Here is an 18,862-nt window from a genome sequence, read left to right on the forward strand (position 1 = left end):
AGGTTTCTACAGGATATAGAAAGGTTTAGGTGAGTGGGTAAGAACGGTTGCATGGTGGCTCAGTGGTTAGCACTGCTGCCTCACAGCAGCAGGGTCCCAGGTTCAATTCCAGCCTCGGGGACTGTCCGTGTGAAGTTTACACATTCTTCCAGTGTCTGCGTAGGGATACTTCGGGTACTCCAGTTTCCTCCCACAGCACTAAAGAAGTGCAGTCCAGGTAAATTGGCCATGCTAAATTGCCCAAAGTGTTAGGTGCATTAGTCAGAGGGGAAATGGGTCTGGGTGGGTTACTCTTCGAAGGGTCGGTGTGGACTTGTTGGGCAGAAGGGCCTGTTTCCACACTATAGTGAATCTAATCTAAATAAATAAATAACATTGCAGATGGAATAATAATGTGGAGAAATGTGAAATTGTCTACTTTGGGAGGAAAGTCAGAAATACTAAGTATTTCTTCAATGAGGAGAGATTGGAAAACATTGACGTCCAAACCGATCTGGATGTCTTTGTGTATAAGTCATTAAAAGCTAACATGCCAGTGCAAAATGATTTGAGAACAGGACTGAAGTGGTATTGTTGTAATTGTATCCAGCCTTGGTGAGTCTGCCCTTGACTATCGAGTACAGTTTTGCTCTTCCAATCTCTCCTCATTGAAGAAATACTTGAGGAAGGAAAGGTTTGCCAAAAGGGAGTAAAATGAAGGTTCACCAGAATGGTTTTTGGGATGCAATGTTTGACCATAAGAAAGTAGACAATGTGTATATTCTCAGGTTTAGAAGAATAAGAGTTGAACTAATTGAAGATGCAAAATTCTTAAAGGACTTGTCGGATACAGAGCAGGTGTTTCTTCTGTCTACAGCCAGATAACTTAGCTTCAGAATAAGGAGAGGATATTGAAGGCTGAGGTGAAGAGGAATTTCTCCATTTACAGAATGGTGAATCTTCGAAAGTTGCTAGGATTTCTAGATAATAAAGATATTAAAGATCATGACGATAGTGCAGAAGCAATTGTTCTGAGGTTAAGGATCAACAAAGATCACATTGAATGGCAGAACAGGCTCAAGGGTGCAAATGGACTATTCCTACTCCTATCTCCTGTGTCCTATGATATTCTCAATGAAATCTGAGAACCCTCTGCATATTAGGCACTGGTGTGTTGGGATGAAATGTTAAACTGGGATCCTGTTACCTTTTCAAATAGATTTTATAAAAAGACAATCCTATGGTTTTCTCGTGCTAATTTTTGGTTTTCAGCAGCTCCTTTTTTTATCGTCACTAAATCCTTCATTAGTTGATGTAATCACTTATGAACAATGCATTCTATCTTTGTGTTGCCACAAGCAGGATCTAGACTCATGCAGAAACATAATTAGAAGAATGTTTCAATGTCTTCAATGGTTATAACTACTGTATTAAATTTAATGCCACAACACAAGGGAAACTTGAATTTCCCTGATACCGTAACATTTAAGTTAACTGAAGGAAAGAGGCATAAATTAACAACAATGTATAAAAAATGACACACACACACACACACACACACACACACACACACACACACACACACACACACACACACATTCCCCAAACAAATCATCCCAAACATGCTTTTGTCAGACTGGTGATGTCACATCAAGTGGCTGCAAGTTTGTCTCTAACATAATCACTGCATGTTTTCAGATTGATAAGGAGAAGGTGTTGGACAAGCTGTTGATGCTTAAAGTTGATAAGACAGTGACATCGAAGGAGACACATCTAAGCATACTGAAGGAAGTTAAAGTAGAAACTGAAGAGACACTGAAAGTAATTTTCCAACCTTCCCTGGACCCAGGGATGGTGCCAGGGAATTGAAAATATTATGGCCTTGTTTGAAGAAGATAATCCCAACAACTACAATGCAATCAATGTAACTTCAGTCTTAGGCAAACTTTTAAAACAAACATCTGGGGTGGATTAATGGTCATCTGGGAAAAAAAATCAGAAGAGTTTGCATAGACTTTTTAGCAACAGTCAAGTCAAACTAATAGGGTTTTCTGAAGAGGTAACAGCGATGGTTATAGAAGGAAAGGCTGTTGATTTGGTGGACATGCACTTTCAAAGGCATTGGATGCAGAGCCAGACTTGAGGAAATTTATAGCTCATGGAATAAAAGGTCCAGTAGCAACATAGATAAAATAAAATGGCTGTACAATAGGAAACAGAGTAGTGGGTAATGGGTATTCTTGAGGCTGGAGGTAGGTTGAAAGTGGAGTTTCTCAGGGGTCAGTATTTGCAACGTTGCTCTCTCTAATAAATTATCTCGATGTTGGTGTGCCAGGAAACCTAGTTGTTTCTTCCTTCTCTGGCTAGGAGCAAGTGTTAGTTTTGTTTTCAATAGAACGTGAACCTGAGTTAATTCAAAATACGCTTTCCAATGAGATGGGATGCATTGGTTTTATGGTGCATGCTTTGTGGGTCCAGGCTATTCCACCTCAGCGCCCTTGTAGGGCTGGAAGAGATAGAACTAGGGGCTGGGGCTCTTCCTCATCTGGCCCAGGGGGATTCAGTGGATTTGAGATGCTGCAGAGAAAAATCGAAAGATTTGCGTCACGAACCATCACTCTTAGCCAAGGTTGTGTTAAGATGATGCTGCTGGACGCAAAGATGGGAGTAGTCATCGGGAGGCTTTCTGCTAGATGTTAGCAGATTCCTATGTCCCATTCTGCAAAAAGACACTGCCCCTTCTTCTGCTTTCCTGAAGGTCTGCTCTTGAAATGTTGTGATCGTCCTGACCTCTGGTAGGTCATCTCCTATCTGACCACCCTAGATTCCATAAGTAGGCTGACAGAGAGCTCAGAGGTGTGATTAACGAGGTGAAGAGCTGAGAACAGCATTTGGAAAGCCATTGTAAGTCACCAGGAATGACACTCAAAAATGGTGGTGGGTGCCTGGAATGCATTGCTAGCAGAGGTAGTAGAGGTAGGCACGATAGATTCATTTAAGATGCATCTGGACAGACGCATGAGTAGATGGGGAGCATGGAGATACAAATGCTTAGGAATTGGGCAACAGGTTTAGACAGTAGAATTGGATCAGCTCAGGCTTGGAGGGCTGAAGGGCCTGTTCCTGGACTGTAAATTTTCTTTGTTCTTTGCTTGTTCTTTAATACACTTTGGCTGAAAATGCGAAAATTCAGTCCATTGTGATGTGAACATTCTTCAAATTGTAAGGAAAATGTCAGTGAGTTGGTAATTAATCCAACTAGTCTACACTTCCCTGGACACTATGGGCCTATTTCCCTTTGGCCAGTCCACCTAACCTGAACATCTTTGGACTATGGGAGGAAACTGAAGCAGATGCGAGGAGAACGTGCAAACACCATACAGACAGTCACCCGAGGATGGAATCAAACTCAGATCTCTGGCACTGTGAGGCAGCAAAGCTAACCACTGAGCCAACGTGTCATTTATGAGTTGTTGAGGTTTGTAGCTCATTTTGTATTTTAGTTGTGATATCTGGTTGATGGAGGGGAGGTAGTAGTTCTGCGGTGCAGTTGTACAATTTGGGCAGGTCCAGTGAAATGACAGGCATTGACTGCACATGAGGCATGAGAGGGAGATGCAAATGGAAATGTTGGCACCCAATCTTGTGTGTGACACCACTGTGCAATGGCAATTTGACAATGCTGAAAGTTGATAGCTGCTAGCTGATGTTTAATTTCATTTGGCTACTTTTCTGTCAGGCTTAATTTTGCCCACTGTGAGTCAATTTAGAATGTCCAATTTGGGCCCACAGTTGGTCCATACCACGAGCTGCATCAAGCATTCCGAAAATTGAGGTGTTAACCTGTTGAAGCTACTAAGCAAGACTATTGCATGCCAAGCAGCATAATTAGTGCTTGTTAGGCACAGTCAAGTGATTCTAAAACCAATGGATCAGATCTAAGCTCTGCTGTTCTGTCACATCCAATCATAAACGGTGGTGAACAAGTAAACAGCTCACTGGAGGAGGAGGGTCCACCAATATCTCCATCCTCAATGATGAAAGAATTTAGCACATCAGTGCAAAAGATATTGCAAAAACATTCTAAGCAATCTTTAGCCGTAAGTGTGGAGTGGATAACGACTCTTGGCCTTTACCAGTGGTCCCCAGCATTATAGATACCAGTTTTCATCCGATTCAATTTACTCAAGAAACAGTTGAAGACACTGAATACTGGAAAGGCCATCGACCCTGACAGTATTCTGTAAATAGTACTGAAGCTTTCTGTTCCAGAACTTGACGATCCCCTCACCAAACTTTTACAACAAGAGTATCTACCTAACAATCTGGAAAATTGCCTAGGTATATCCTGTACACAAGAAGCAAGACAAATCCAATTATTGAATTACCAGCACATCAGTGTACTCTCAATCATCAATAAAGTGATAGAAGGTGTCATCTACAGTGCTATCAATCAGAACATACTCAGCAATAACCTCCTCAGGGACATCCAGTTTGGGTTCTGCCAGGGCCACTAACCTGCTGACCTCATTATAGCCTTGGTTCAAAGATGGACACAAGAGCTGAATTCCAGAGGTGAGGGGAAAGTAACAGCTTTGACATCAAGACAGTATTCAACTGAGTGTGGCATCAAGGAACCTTAGCAAAACTGGTATCAATAGGAGTAAAAAATGAGGTCTGCAGATGCTGGAGATCACAGCTGCAAATGTGTTGCTGGTCAAAGCACAGCAGGCCAGGCAGCATCTCAGGAATAGAGAATTCGACGTTTCGAGCATAAGCCCTTCATCAGGAATAAGAGAGAGAGAGCCAAGCAGGCTAAGATAAAAGGTAGGGAGGAGGGACTAGGGGGAGGGGCGATGGAGGTGGGATAGGTGGAAGGAGGTCAAGGTGAAGGTGATAGGCCGGAGTGGGGTGGGGGCGGAGAGGTCAGGAAGAGGATTGCAGGTTAGGAGGGCGGTGCTGAGTTGAGGGAACCGACTGAGACAAGGTGGGGGGAGGGGAAATGAGGAAACTGGAGAAATCTGAATTCATACCTTGTGGTTGGAGGGTTCCCAGGCGGAAGATGAGGCGCTCCTCCTCCAGCCGTCGTGTTGTTGTGTTCTGCCGGTGGAGGAGTCCAAGGACCTGCATGTCCTCGGTGGGCCGATTCAGGGAACATGATCTCTGCTAGTTGGAGCCGTACCTGTAAAATAGGAGGATGGTTGTTGTTGTTGGAGATCATCCATCTTAGTTCCAAGACATCTCTTCAGGACTTCTTCAGGATAGTGTCCTTGGCCCAACCACCTTCAGCTGCTTCATCAATGATTTTGTAAGATCAGAAGTGGTGATGTTTGCTGATGATTGCAAAATGTTCAGCACCATTTGTGGTTCTTCAAAACTAAAACAGTCCATGTTCAAATGCAACAAGACATGGACAGTATCTATCAGCATTAGATTAGATTAGATTAGATTACTTACAGTGTGGAAACAGGCCCTTCGGCCCAACAAGTCCACACCGACCCGCCGAAGCACAACCCACCCATACCCCTACATTGACCTCTTATCTAACACTACGGGCAATTTAGCATGGCCAATTCACCTGACCTGCACATCTTTGGACTGTGGGAGGAAACCGGAGCACCCGAAGGAAACTCACGCAGACACGGGGAGAACGTGCAAACTCCACACAGTCAGTCACCTGAGTCGGGAATTGAACCCAGGTCTTAGGCGCTGTGAGACAGCAGTGCTAACCACTGTACCACCGTGAAGGCTTGAGCTAACCAGTGGCAAGAAATGTTTCCATGACACAAATGCCAGGCAATGACTATCACCTATAAGAGGTGAAGACTGTGGTGCTGGAAAAGCACAGCTGGTCAGGCAGCATCTGAGGAGCAGGAGAATCGATGTTTCAGGCATAAGCCCTTCATTAAACATTGATTCTCCTGCACCTCAGCTGCTGCCTGACCGGCTGTGCTTTTCCAGCACTACACCCTTTGACTCTGATCTCCAGCACCTGTAGTCCTCACTTTCTCCTAGTTGATTAGCACCTTTAGGAGTCAATCTAACTACTGCCCTTAGCATTCCATGACATTACATCACTGAATGCCTCATGAGCAACATCCAGGCGCTTACCATTGACCAGAAACTCACCTGGACTTGCCATATAAGCACAGAGGCTTCAAGATAAAGTCAGAATTTCAGAATATGGTGGCAAGTATCTCATCTTCTGACTCCCTGAAGCCTGTCCATCATCTACAAGGCACAAGTCACTAATGTGATGCAATACTCGTCACTTGCCTGGATAAGTACAATTCCAACAACACTCAAAAAGCTTGACACTATCTAGGACAAAGCAGCCTTTTTGTTTGGCAGTACATTCACAAGCATCTACTCCCTCCACCTCTGATGCTCAGTAACAGCAGTGTGTACTATCTACAAGATGCACTACAGAAATTCACCAAAGGTCCTTAGTTAGCACCTTCCAAATCCATGATAACTTGCATCTAAAAGGACAAGTTGCCGCAGATACATGGAATGAGCACATGGTAGTTCTTGATTTGGAAATGTATTGCTGTTCCTTCACTGTCGCTGGGTCAAAATCCTTAAATTTCCACACTCATGGCATTTTGGATCTATGTACTGCACATGGATTGCAGCAGTTCAGTAAGGCAGCTCATTACCAGCTTATCAAAAGCAACTAGGACCAAGTGATAAATACTGACAAGCCAGTGATGCCTATGTTGCACGATGAACAAAATAAAAATCCATCCCCTTCATGACGGAAGACATCCTGCTCTTTCCAGCCATTGAAAAGAGCACCTCTCTTCAGATTAGATTCCCTACAATGTAGAAACAGGCCATTTGGCCCAACAAGTCCACACAGACCCTTCAAAGAGTAACCCACCCAGACCCACTTCCCTCTGACTAATGCACCCTACACTATGGGCAATCTAGCATGGCCAATTCACCTAACCCACATATTGTTGGACTGTGGGAGGAAACCAGAGCACCCGGAGGAAACCCACGCAGACATGGGGAGAATATGCAAACTCCACACAGACAGTCGCTCAAGGCTGGAATCAAATCCAAGTCCCTAACGCTGTGAGGCCGCAGTGCTAACCACTGAGTCAACATTCTTCTGCACATATTCACTTATGCACTTCATCCATCAATACTACTAGAGGAGCCTTAGTTAACCATAATGGTGCTTTTTTGATGGCATCTCCAGGGATGGGTGTAGATGACAAATAAAGATTAGTCAATGATTCTGGATTATCGAGAGTGAAGTGCTCTTTGGGTCTCTCTGAAATGTAGTGCTTGGTATGTTGCAATGGGGAGGGGATAGAATTCCCTGCCCATCCATCACTGAAATTTAGTTTTCTACTTGTGTGTGCATATATAGACAAGAATTCTGTCACATGAGATAATCAAGCACATTACTGAGCAGAATTCCCAGGGAACTTTTAGACTCATCTCCACACATCTTCAGAAATGAAATTTCCAATTTCCTTTGCAGATATCCTCATTCCCCTCTGCAGACCTGTTCCTCTGCCTTCTTTGGAAGTCTAGCTATTACCATTTAACAGATCTTCTTTCCACTTTGTAGGCTGACTGTCCTCTGGCCCTGGGCCTCATTACCCCAAGCCTGACTGTTTTACCTCCTGCACCCTGTACTCACCAGGCTTGCTTCCCATACAATCCTCGAACCTCACAGCCTTGGCGTGCTTACTTTCTCTGACCTTTGGCAACCCCACTTCCTCGAGCCTTGGAGGCCCACTTCCTCTGGCGTCACTTCCTCTGGTCTCAGGAGTCCCATTTTCCTCTGGCCTCAATGGTCTTGCACACTGTTGCCACTCACCATCTGACTGCCTCTCTCTTGCATTTGCTGCTGATTGGCTCACTGTGAGTCTAGTAGTAGAGTCTAGAAAGAACCAGCCTTTGACTGGAGGAGCAACTCCCCACATTTCAGTCAATTCTACTTGCAGACATGACTTCCTTTGATTGGTCAAAGTTAAAGGTGTATTTGGAAGCATTAGCTTTTGGAGTGCTGTTCTTTCATCAGGTGGTTGTCAGGTGGTGGTCATCGCCACCACCTAATGAAGTAGCAGCGCTCCGAAAGCTAGTGCTTTCAAATAAACCTGTTGGACTATAACCTGGTGTTGCGGGATTTTTAACTTTGTACACCACAGTCTAACACCGGCATCTCCAAATTTTGATTGGTCAGCAGTCACTGAAGTCTGCAGGGCATTTGGGAGATGACTGGGGAGAGTTTGCCTAGAATTTCATGTAGTTTGAACATTTTCCACTATTTAGAAGTGTACAGGTCTTCTCTGTCTCCTGGTCAATGTTTACCCTCCCAAACAACATCAGTTAAGAAATTAAATATCTTGTCATTATCACATTGCAGGGGTTGCACTATGTACTAACTGGTTCTGAATTTTCTACAATCAGTGACTATACCATTCGTAAGCTGTTGTGAGGCAATCTAAGGTTGGAAAATATATGAACAATAATAAACATCTAAACTTTATTTTGTCATTTCTGTGGACAATAACATGTTCATACAGAGATCAGTATATTGTCATTGGTTTTCCACTGTGTCTTTTGTCTACACATTAATTTTTCATTTAGCATTTTTTGAGTTTAATCGTTGGAAACATGTCACATTGTTTAGCATAAACATCCTTCCAACTGGGTGACAATTATTTATTTCCCTTTGGAGTAAGTGTCAGTCTGTATTTCAGTTTTCTCCTCTCTTACATCTATTTGCTTTTAGGCCTAACTTGATTTTATTCTGTTTTGTGCCTTCTTTTCCTCGTTTCACCAGTTTCAATTTTTTGTCCAGCCTTGAGAATATTAGCTTCACTTTCAGCTATTTCCAAAGGGGCTAATTGTGCTATTTGTCCCTTTCAACAGAAACAGGAGACCTAAGTATTGAAATATAGTCTACTCTTTTAGTTTTCATTTATAGAGATTGAAATAGTTCTGATTGCTGAGATTAAAATAACGTTTCAGCCAGTGCTGTAAAAATTAACTGTCATTGAGGTGTAGTGTTTTGAGCTTGATTGGTAATTGTGTGGATTCAGTAGACATTTGCCTTGGTCTGTATTAGGAAAGATATTAATACCCTTCACAATGTCATGCCTGCAATGGCATGAAATCCAATCTACAAGCCAGGCTGGAGAAACAGCAGAAGCAATTTTACATGCCTTTGAGAGCAAATGGCCTCAAGCATTGGAAGTCAATGTTACAGTGATGTCTATCATCCTGGGTCTTTCGTCGAGATTGGGATATTCCTGATACTTTGCCATTGAGAGTTGGTGATCCACTTTTGTCTGTTGCAAGCTTATTTAGCTTGAATGTCGTTTTGTTAAGGTCAGTCATGCAATTACAGCTTGCACAATGGTGTCCATACTTGAATGTGTGGTGCAGTCTCCGACTCCTCACACCTATCTAAAACTCACAACTATGACAAGCAGGAGTTACTACAGGGACAACTGCTGCTCTTGAAAAATGGATGAAGCTTTCTCCCTTTAGGAAAGGAGCATCCATTACTTCCCATCGGTAATTTGACATTGTGGACTGTGCAATGCCAATGTAATCCCTCGCTGGGTGCCTTGAAGCATTCTGAAGCATGAAAATTAATTGCTGTCCTCTTTCACTGTCTCTCATAGTATGGTGACAACCAGGCATGGGAATTCCTGTGTGCTTTTGAACTTGTGGCAGATGTCAGTGAGAATATCTCTGTTGAGGAGCATACACCGCTGGCTACTCAAGGTCAAAAAGCTTTTCATTGGCTCATGTCATGTCTGAACCAGATTCTGACCTGTCCTGTGTACACTCTGTTTCCTACCACTATCTTTTTTTATGATACTATTAAATATGTCACAGATTCCTGACCACTCAAATTTATTCAGGACTATGAATGGTATTTAATTGTTTCAAGGTCAAGAAGGGCTTATATCTGTGTAACATTTTAACTTAATTGCTTTGTTAAAAAAAACAGATTCTTGATCAATTTTCTTAAAGATTTTGGAAAATGCATAACAGTAATAATTAAAATCAGATGTTATTGCACGTACAGTTGCATATTTGATATTTGGTTTGATGAATTGGCTCAGTAAAGTGAGCTTCAGAGAAGGAACACATCGGTCATTGGCATTGTGAAGTAATGGAGCCTGGCTGGAATGTGGGGTGAATGTCATGAGGCGATGTACCAATAAACAGCAACCCCCCAACTCAAATCGCACTCAATGAGTGTGGTGCTGGAAAAGCACAGTCGGTCAGGCAGCAGCCGACTCACATTTTGAGCATAAGCCCTTTGTCATACCTGTTGGTGTGCTTATGCCCGAAACATCGATTCTCCTACTCTTTAGATTAGATTACTTACAGCGTGGAAATAGGCCCTTCAGCCCATCAAGTCCACACTGACCCGCCGAAGCTCAACCCACCCAGACCCATTTCCCTACATTTACCCCATCACCTACAGGCAATTTAGCATGGCCAATTCACCTAACCTGCACATTTTTGGACTGTGGGAGGAAACTGGAGCATCCAGAGGAAACCCACGCAGACACGGGGAGAATGTGCAAACTCCACAGTCGCCTTGTGGCAGGAATTGAACCTGGGTCTCTGGCGCTGTGAGGCAGCAGTGCTAACCACTGTGCCACCCACAGTGCTGCCTGACCAACTATGCTTTTCCAGCATCACACTCTTCAACTCTGATCTCGAGCATATGCATTCCTCACTTTCTCCTAGTTTAAACAGGACTCCCTAATCAGAATAACATATTGACCTTAGCCATAACATGGTGAGAGTGAGATTTTTGTCTCTCAAGGACAGGACTATGTCTATAACATATCATCCCATACTGAATACTACATCTTCTTCATTCTTTGAATGAAGACATTTGCCCTGAATTCGTTATTAGATCTGTTAATGGCTCTTTTATACTTTTGCCAGTAATTTTAGATTTTCTCAACTGGAACCATATTCTGTGTGCTGACTTTTATTTATCCATTATATTATAAACAGGCAAGATGACCATTGAGTTTTTGGAGAGCTTGGGCTAACATTAAGGTATTTGATGCTTGGGTGTGCCAAGATAAAAATAGTGAATTTGCTTCCTTGGTAAGAATTTCATCATCTGATAATTTTACCTTCATTAAATCTAATAGAGTTTAATTACTCTAACTAAACCATTACTTATGTCAATTGAATAGGTGGAGCATAACCTGTCACCCGCAGTCTCTCTCCCAACTGGAGAGCTTCCTTGATAAAGCACAATTTTGTAAAATATTCTAATGGATAGTGTTTCTAGCACATTGTGTAAATGCAAATATGAAAGAGGAAAGGTCTGGCAGTTCAGAACATCAGGAATTATTTTCTATTTATTCATGGAATGTGGGCATTCCTGACTGTAACAACATTCATTGGTCATTTTTAATTACCCAAGAGAAAATAGTTGTGAGTATTCCATTACATTCTGATTTGCACCTTATAGATAATGGATAGGTTTTGCAGAGTCAGGAGGTGAGTTACTCTCTGCATTATTACTAGCGCTGACCTGATCTTGCAGCCACAGTAATTGTATGGCAAGTCTACTTCAAGTTTCGGTCAATGGTATGTTTGATACTGGTGGCTCCAGTGATAGTAATGCCATTGAATGTCAAAAAGCGATGGTTAGGTTCTCCCTTGGTCGTGTTTGTTGCCGTGCACTTGTTTAGCATAAACGTTACTCGCCACTTGTCATCCCAAATCTGGATATTGTCCAGATCTTGCTGCATTGGAATGTAAACTGTTTTACTTTGTGGGGAGTCATGAAGGATGCTGAATATTGTGCAATCATTGGCAATTGGACCCCCTTCTGACCTTATGATGAAGGGAAGGTAATTGAAGAAGCAGCCGAGAGGCTATCCTGCTGTGATGTCCTTGGACTTTGATTAACTTTCAACAAACGCAACTAATATGAGATGAAACCATGATGTGATGTAGTGTGATATACTAATGATCTGTCACTATCACACTGTGATACATACGTTAGCTCCTGTAACATAAGGGCAACAGGTAGTACTGAGGAATTACAGCACATGGCATCTAAATGCATACATTACACTCACAGGCACTTTCATGTCTGGAAAAGCCTGGCAATTCAGATATAGCGAACTTTCCTCAGTATGCCAGGTCGCAAGAGAACAGAACACAGTAAAAGAAAGACTGAGAGATCTATGTCTTCAAGTCACATGCCATAAGATGGTGATGACATCATAAGTATGTCCTTTCAAGGAATATTGCACATCTACTGAAAGACGTAACACAACAACAGCTATCTTCCTTTGTGCTAAGTATGACTCCAATCAGCAGAGAGTTTTCCTCCCAATTCCCATTGATGATAATTTTGCTCAGGCTCCTTGATGCTACACTTGGTCAAATGTTGCCTTGATGTTAAGGGCATTCACTTTCTCTTAACTTCTCGAATTCAGCTCTCATTTCAGTAGTTGAACCAAGGCTGCAATGAGCTCAAGAGCTGAATGGCCCTGGAGAAGCACAAACTGAGTATCAGCGGGCAGGTTATTGCTAAGCAAGTCGATGGTCTCTTCTATTACTTTGCTGGTGACTGAAAGTGGACTGAAAGGGTGGTAATTGGCTTTTTCCTGTGTGAAGGACATACTCAGGTAATTATTGAGTTATTGGTTTTGTCAGGTGAATGCACTGCAGGTTCCAGAACACATATTTTCAGCACTATTGCTCAAGTGTTTTCACAGCTCATAGACTTTTGTAGTATCCAGTGCCTCCAGCCATTTCTTAGTATCATGTGGAGTGAATCGAATTGATTGAAAACCGATATCTGTGATATTGGGGTCCTCTGGGGGATGCCGAGATGGGTCATCCACTTGATATTTCTGACTGATGTGCTGGCCATCCACACGACTAAGGATGGAGATTTCTGTAGAGCACCTTTCTCCAATGAGTTCTTTAATCGTCCATCATTGTGTGGCAGGACTGCAAAAAGCATAGACTTGATCCATATATTGTGAAATTGTTAAGCTCTGTCGTTCATTTGTGGCTTATGTTGTTTTGCATACAAGTAGAATGTCTTGTAGGGACAGTAGGTTGAAAAATAATTTTTAGGTATACCTGGTGCTACTCCTGCAATGTTAGGCTCTTTATGGTTGATCCCCTGGCTTAATGGTTATAGTAGTGTTTGGAACGTGAGGGCCAGACTGCCAATCGGATATTGGCTCACAGGACCTCATCATGATCGTGCCAGATGTCACAATGGAAGGTATAGTTGTGTATTTGTTGCTTTGATTACATGTTTCATAATTTTCCAACCTTCGTTGGACTCTTGTGCAATTCCAACAGATTGGAAAACAGCAAATGTGACACCACTGTGTAAAAAAGGAGTTAGACAAAAGATGGGGAATTGTAGACCAGGTAGCTTAACTTCTATAGTAGGGAAGATGCTTGAATCTATTATCAAGCAAGAAATAGCAAAACATCTAGATAGAAATTGGCCCGTTGGGCAGACACAGCCTAGGTTCATGAAAGGCAAGTCATACTTAATTAATTTACTGGAATTCTATGAAGACATTACAAGCATGGTGCACAATGGAGACCCAGTAGCTGTGGTATATCTAGATTTTCAAAGGACATTTGACAAGGTGCCACACAAAAGGCTGCTGCACAAGATAAAGATGCATAGTGTTACAGGTAATGTATTAGCATGGATGTAGGATTGGTTAACTAAGAGGAAACAAACAGTGGAGATAAAAGAGTGCTTTTCTGGTTGGCGATCAGTGAGTAATGGAATGCCTCAGGGATCAGTGTTGGGACCACAATTATTCACAACTTACATAGATGATTTGGAGTTGGAGACCACGTGTAGTGTGTCAAAGTTTGCAGAAAACACTGAGATGAGTAGAAGACCAAATTGTGTGGAGGACTGTGAAACTTTGCAGAGGGACATAGATATTTTAAGTGAGTGGGCAAAGGTCTGGTAGATAGAGTACAATGTGAAGTTATCTACTTTGTTAGGAATAACAGTAAAAAGAACCATTATTTTAATGGCAAAACGTTGCAGCATGCTGCTGTGCAGAGGGACCTGGGTGTCTTTGTACATAAATCACAGAAGGTGGGTCTGAACGTACAACAAGTAATTAGGAAGGCAAATGGAATTTTGTCCATCATTGCTAGAGGGATTGAGTTTAAAATCAGAGAGTTTATGTTACAGCTGTACAGGGTGCTGGTGAGGCCACACCTCGAGTACTGTGTGCAGGATTAGTCTCCTTACTTAAGAAAGGAGGAGATTCACTAGGTTGATTCCGGAGTTGAGGGGGTTGGTTTATGAGGACAGACTGAGTAGACTGGGATTATATTCATTGGAATTTGGAAGAATGGGGGTGGGGAGATCTTAAGACCATTAGACCATAAGACATAGGAGTGGAAGTAAGGCCATTCGGTCCATCGAGTCATTCAATCATGGCTGATGGGCATTTCAAATCCACTTACCCACATTCTCCCCATAGCCCTTAATTCCTTGTGACATCAAGAATTTATCAATCTCTGCCTTGAAGACATTTAGCGTCCCAGCCTCTACTGCACTCTGCAGCAATGAATTCCACAGGCCCACCACTCTCTGGCTGAAGAAATCTTCGCATTTCTGTTCTGAATTGACCCCCTCTAATTCCAAGGCTGTGTCCACGGGTCCTAGTCTCCTCGCCTAACGGAAACAATTTCCTAGCGTCTACTCTTTCCAAACCATGTATTATTTTGTAAGTTTCTTTTAGATCTCCTCTTAATCTTCTAAACTCCAATGAATACAATCCCAGGATCCTCAGCCGTTCCTCGTATGTTACACCTACCATTCTAGGGATCACCCGTGTGAATCTCCAGTGGACCCACTCCAGTGCCAGTATGTCCTTCCTGAGGTGTGGGGACCAAAACTGGACACAGTACTCCAAATGGGGCCTGACCAGATCTTTATAAAGTCTCAGAGCACAATGGTGCTTTTATATTGCAACGCTCTTGAGATAAATGACATCATTGCATTACCTTTCTTAATCACAGATTCAACCTACATGTTTACCTTTAGTGAATCCTCGACTAGCACTCCTTGATCCCTTTGTACTTTGGCTTTACGAATTTTCTCACCATTTAGAAAGTAGTCTATGCTTGTATTCTTTTTTCAAAAATGCACCACCTCGCATTTGCTCACATTGAATTCCATCAGCCATTTCCTGGACCACTCTCCCAAACTGTCTAGATCCTTCTGCAGCCTCCCCACTTCCTCAGTACTACCTGCCTGTCCACCTAACTTTGTATCATTGGCAAACTTCACTAGAATGCCCCCAGTCCCTTCACCCAGATCATTAATATATAACGTGAACAGCTGCGGCCCCAACACTGAACGCTGCGGGACACCGCTTGTCACCAGCTGCCATTCCGAAAAAGAACCTTTTATCCCAACTCTCTGCCTACTGTCAGACAGTCAATCCTCAATCCATGCCAGTAGCTCACCTCGAACACCATGGGCCCTCACCTTGCTCAGCAGCCTCCCATGTGGCACCTTATCAAAGGCCTTTTTAGAAGTCTAGAAAGACCACATCCACTGGGTTTCCCTGGTATAACCTACTTGTCACCTCTTCAAAGAATTCCAATAGGTTTGTCAGGCATGACCTACCCTTACTAAATCCATGTTGACTTGTTCTAATCCGACTCTGCTCTTCCAAGAATTCAGAAACCTCATCCTTAATGATGGATTCTAGAATTTTACCAACAACCGAGGTTAGGCTAATTGGCCTATCATTTTCCATCTTTTGTCTTGATCCTTTTTTGAACAAGGGGGTTACAACAGCGATCTTCCAATCATCTGGGACTTTCCCTGACTCCAGTGACTTTTGATAGATCTCAAACAATGCCTCCGCTACTTCCTCAGCCACCTCTCTCAGAACTCTAGGATGTAGCCCATCAGGGCCAGGAGATTTATCAAATTTAAGACCTTTTAGCTTTTCTAGCACTTTTTCTTTTGTAATGGCAACCATACTCAACTCAGCCCCCTGACTCCCTTTAATTGTTGGGATATTACTCATGTCTTCCACTGTGAAGACTGACGCAAAGTACTTATTAAGGTCTCCTGCTATTTCCTTATCTCCTATCACTAGGCTTCCAGCATCAGTTTGAAATGGCCCAATGTCTACTTTTGCCTGTCATTTGTTTCTTACGCATTGAAAGAAACTTTTACTATTATTTTTAGTATTACTGGCTAGCCTACCTTCATATTTGATCCTCTCCTTCATTATTTCTCTCTTTGTTATCCTCTGGTTGTTTTTGTAGCCTTCCCAATCTTCTGATTTCCCACTGCTCTTGGCCACTTTATAGGATCTCTCTTTTTCTTTAATATACTTCCTGACTTCCTTTGTCAGCCATGGCTGTCTAATCCCTCCCTGGATAATCTTTCTTTTCTTGGGGATGAACCTCTGTACAGTGTCCTTAATTATACCCACAAACTCCTACCGTTTTTGCTCTACTGTCTTCCCTGCTAGGCTCTGCTTTATTTTCATCAGAAAATATCTTATTGAAACATATAAAATCTTGAAGGGAATAGATAAGCCAGACTTGGAGAGGATGTTTCCGCTGATGGGTAAAACTAGTACAAGACAGCTCAGCTGCAAAATTAGGAGGAGCAGATTTAGGACCAAATTGAGAAGGATCTTCTTCACCCAGAGTCATTGAGTCATAGAGATGTACAGCATGAAAACAGACTCTTCAGTCCAATCTGTCCATGCCGACCAGATATCCCAACCCAATCTAGTCCCACCTGCCAGCACCCGGCCCATATCCCCCCAAACCTTTCCTATTCATATACCCATCCAAATGCCTCTTAAATGTTGCAATTGTACCAGCCTCCACCACTTCCTCTGTCAGCTAATTCCATACACAAACCACTCTCTGCATGAAAAATTTGCCCCATAGGTCACTTTTATGTCTTTCCCCTCTCACCCTAAACCTTTGCCCCCTAGTTCTGGACTCCCCCACCCCAGGGAAAAGACTTTGTCTATTTATCCTATCCATGCCCCTCATAATTTTGTAAACCTCTATAAGGTCACTCCTCAGCCTCTGACACTCCAGGAAAAATAGCCTCAGACTGTTCAGCCTCACCCTATAGCTCAAATCCTCCAACCCTGGCAATATCCTTGTAAATCTTTTCTGAACCCTTTCAAGTTTCACAACATCTTTCCGATAGGAAGGAGACCAGAATTGCACGCAATATTCCAATAGTGGCCTAACCAATGTCCAGTACAGCTGCAATATGACCTCCCAACTCCTGTACTCAATACTCTGACCAGTAAAGGAAAGCATACCAAACGCCTTCTTCACTATGCTATCTACATGCGACTCCACTCTCAAGGAGCTATGAACCTGCACTCATGAATCTGTGGAATTCCATGCCCAGTGAAGTAGTTAGACTTCCTCACTGAATGTTTTTGAAGCTAAGATAGATAATTTTTTTGAACAGTAAAGGAATTAAGGGTTGTGATGAGAAGGCGGATAAGTGGAACTGAAGCCACAAAAAGATCAGCCATGATCTCATTGAATAGTGGAGCTGGCTCGAAAGGTCAGATGGTCTATCTCTGTTGCTAGTTTTTATATTCTTATGTTTCTGATTTGCCTCAGCAGACATGACAATGGTTCTATGTGTGGAATAGGTTTGTTTGTTTTAAAATATCTTTGCAATCATTAAATAATCTGCATTCATGCATATTGCTCCATTTCTAATACCTTCTTTGGTGTCTCTTTACTTTGATGTCTGAGTCAACATCCAAGCTCAATAAAGAACAATGAGCATTACTTATCAGATTCACATAATCACCTGAATCAGTTGAATATTTGCACACTACATGCATGTACTGAAGGGATTTACAATCAATGAAATATCTTATTATGTGCAATTACAGGTGCAAAATGAAAGCAGGGCAGTCAGTCAATTTCCAGCAACCAAATCCTGTAGAAAGCAATGTGATAATAATCAAAATGTTGTTCTTACATATATAGGAGGTCTAATCAATGATGTAGAAAGCAGGGTGACTCCACTTCACCTGTCAAAAGTACTTGAAGATACATCTTAGAGAGGGGAATGGAGTTGGTTGTTGTTGGATTAGCTTTCCCTGTTAAGCCTTTCCTATGGAGTTGCTGGCCAATCAAAGGGCCACAGGATAACAATTTCAACATTGCCTTTTGATGTGATAGCCACTGCTAGAGTTGCACTTTGTGAAAACACATGCAGTGCAACCACACCACCCTCGCAATCAAGTGAGTGTAGCCTGGAGACACTGGGGGCAGCTGTCCACCCTCAGCAAGATAATCATTGTCGTCAGGGGAACCCTCTGAGTGCTATTGAGGGCTCAGTTAGAGTTCACCCTCTCACTATGAGTAGGCTGCCAGCATTTATCTAATGGCTTCCTCAAATGGCAGGTGGTGCACCTATGACTAGTTAAATGCCAATTACAGCAGGATGAGGCCTTTAATTAGCAACTCAAATTACTTAGTTGACTTCAAGGCATGGGAAACCACTTGCCACTTTATCCACTCATGGTTGCACGGCAACGAGGACCTGATGACCTTCACTATTCAGGTGAAAGTGAGGACTGCAGATGCTGGAGATTAGAGTCAAGATTAAAGTGGTGCTGGAAAAGCAGCATCCGAGGAGCAGGAAAATCGACGTTTCAGGCAGGTGCCCTTCATCATGAATGACCTTCACCATTTGACCACCACACCTGATCACAGAGGCCGAATAAACTTTCTAAGCTTTTCTCTTTTTTTGTGCAGGAAAGGTAGATTGGCTATGGAAAATGCAGGGTGATGGGGTAGGGGAGTGGGTCTGAATGGGATGCTGTTCACAGGG

This window comes from Hemiscyllium ocellatum, chromosome 6 (genome assembly GCF_020745735.1).
Source record: "Hemiscyllium ocellatum isolate sHemOce1 chromosome 6, sHemOce1.pat.X.cur, whole genome shotgun sequence".
Classification (NCBI taxonomy): Eukaryota; Metazoa; Chordata; class Chondrichthyes; order Orectolobiformes; family Hemiscylliidae; genus Hemiscyllium; species Hemiscyllium ocellatum.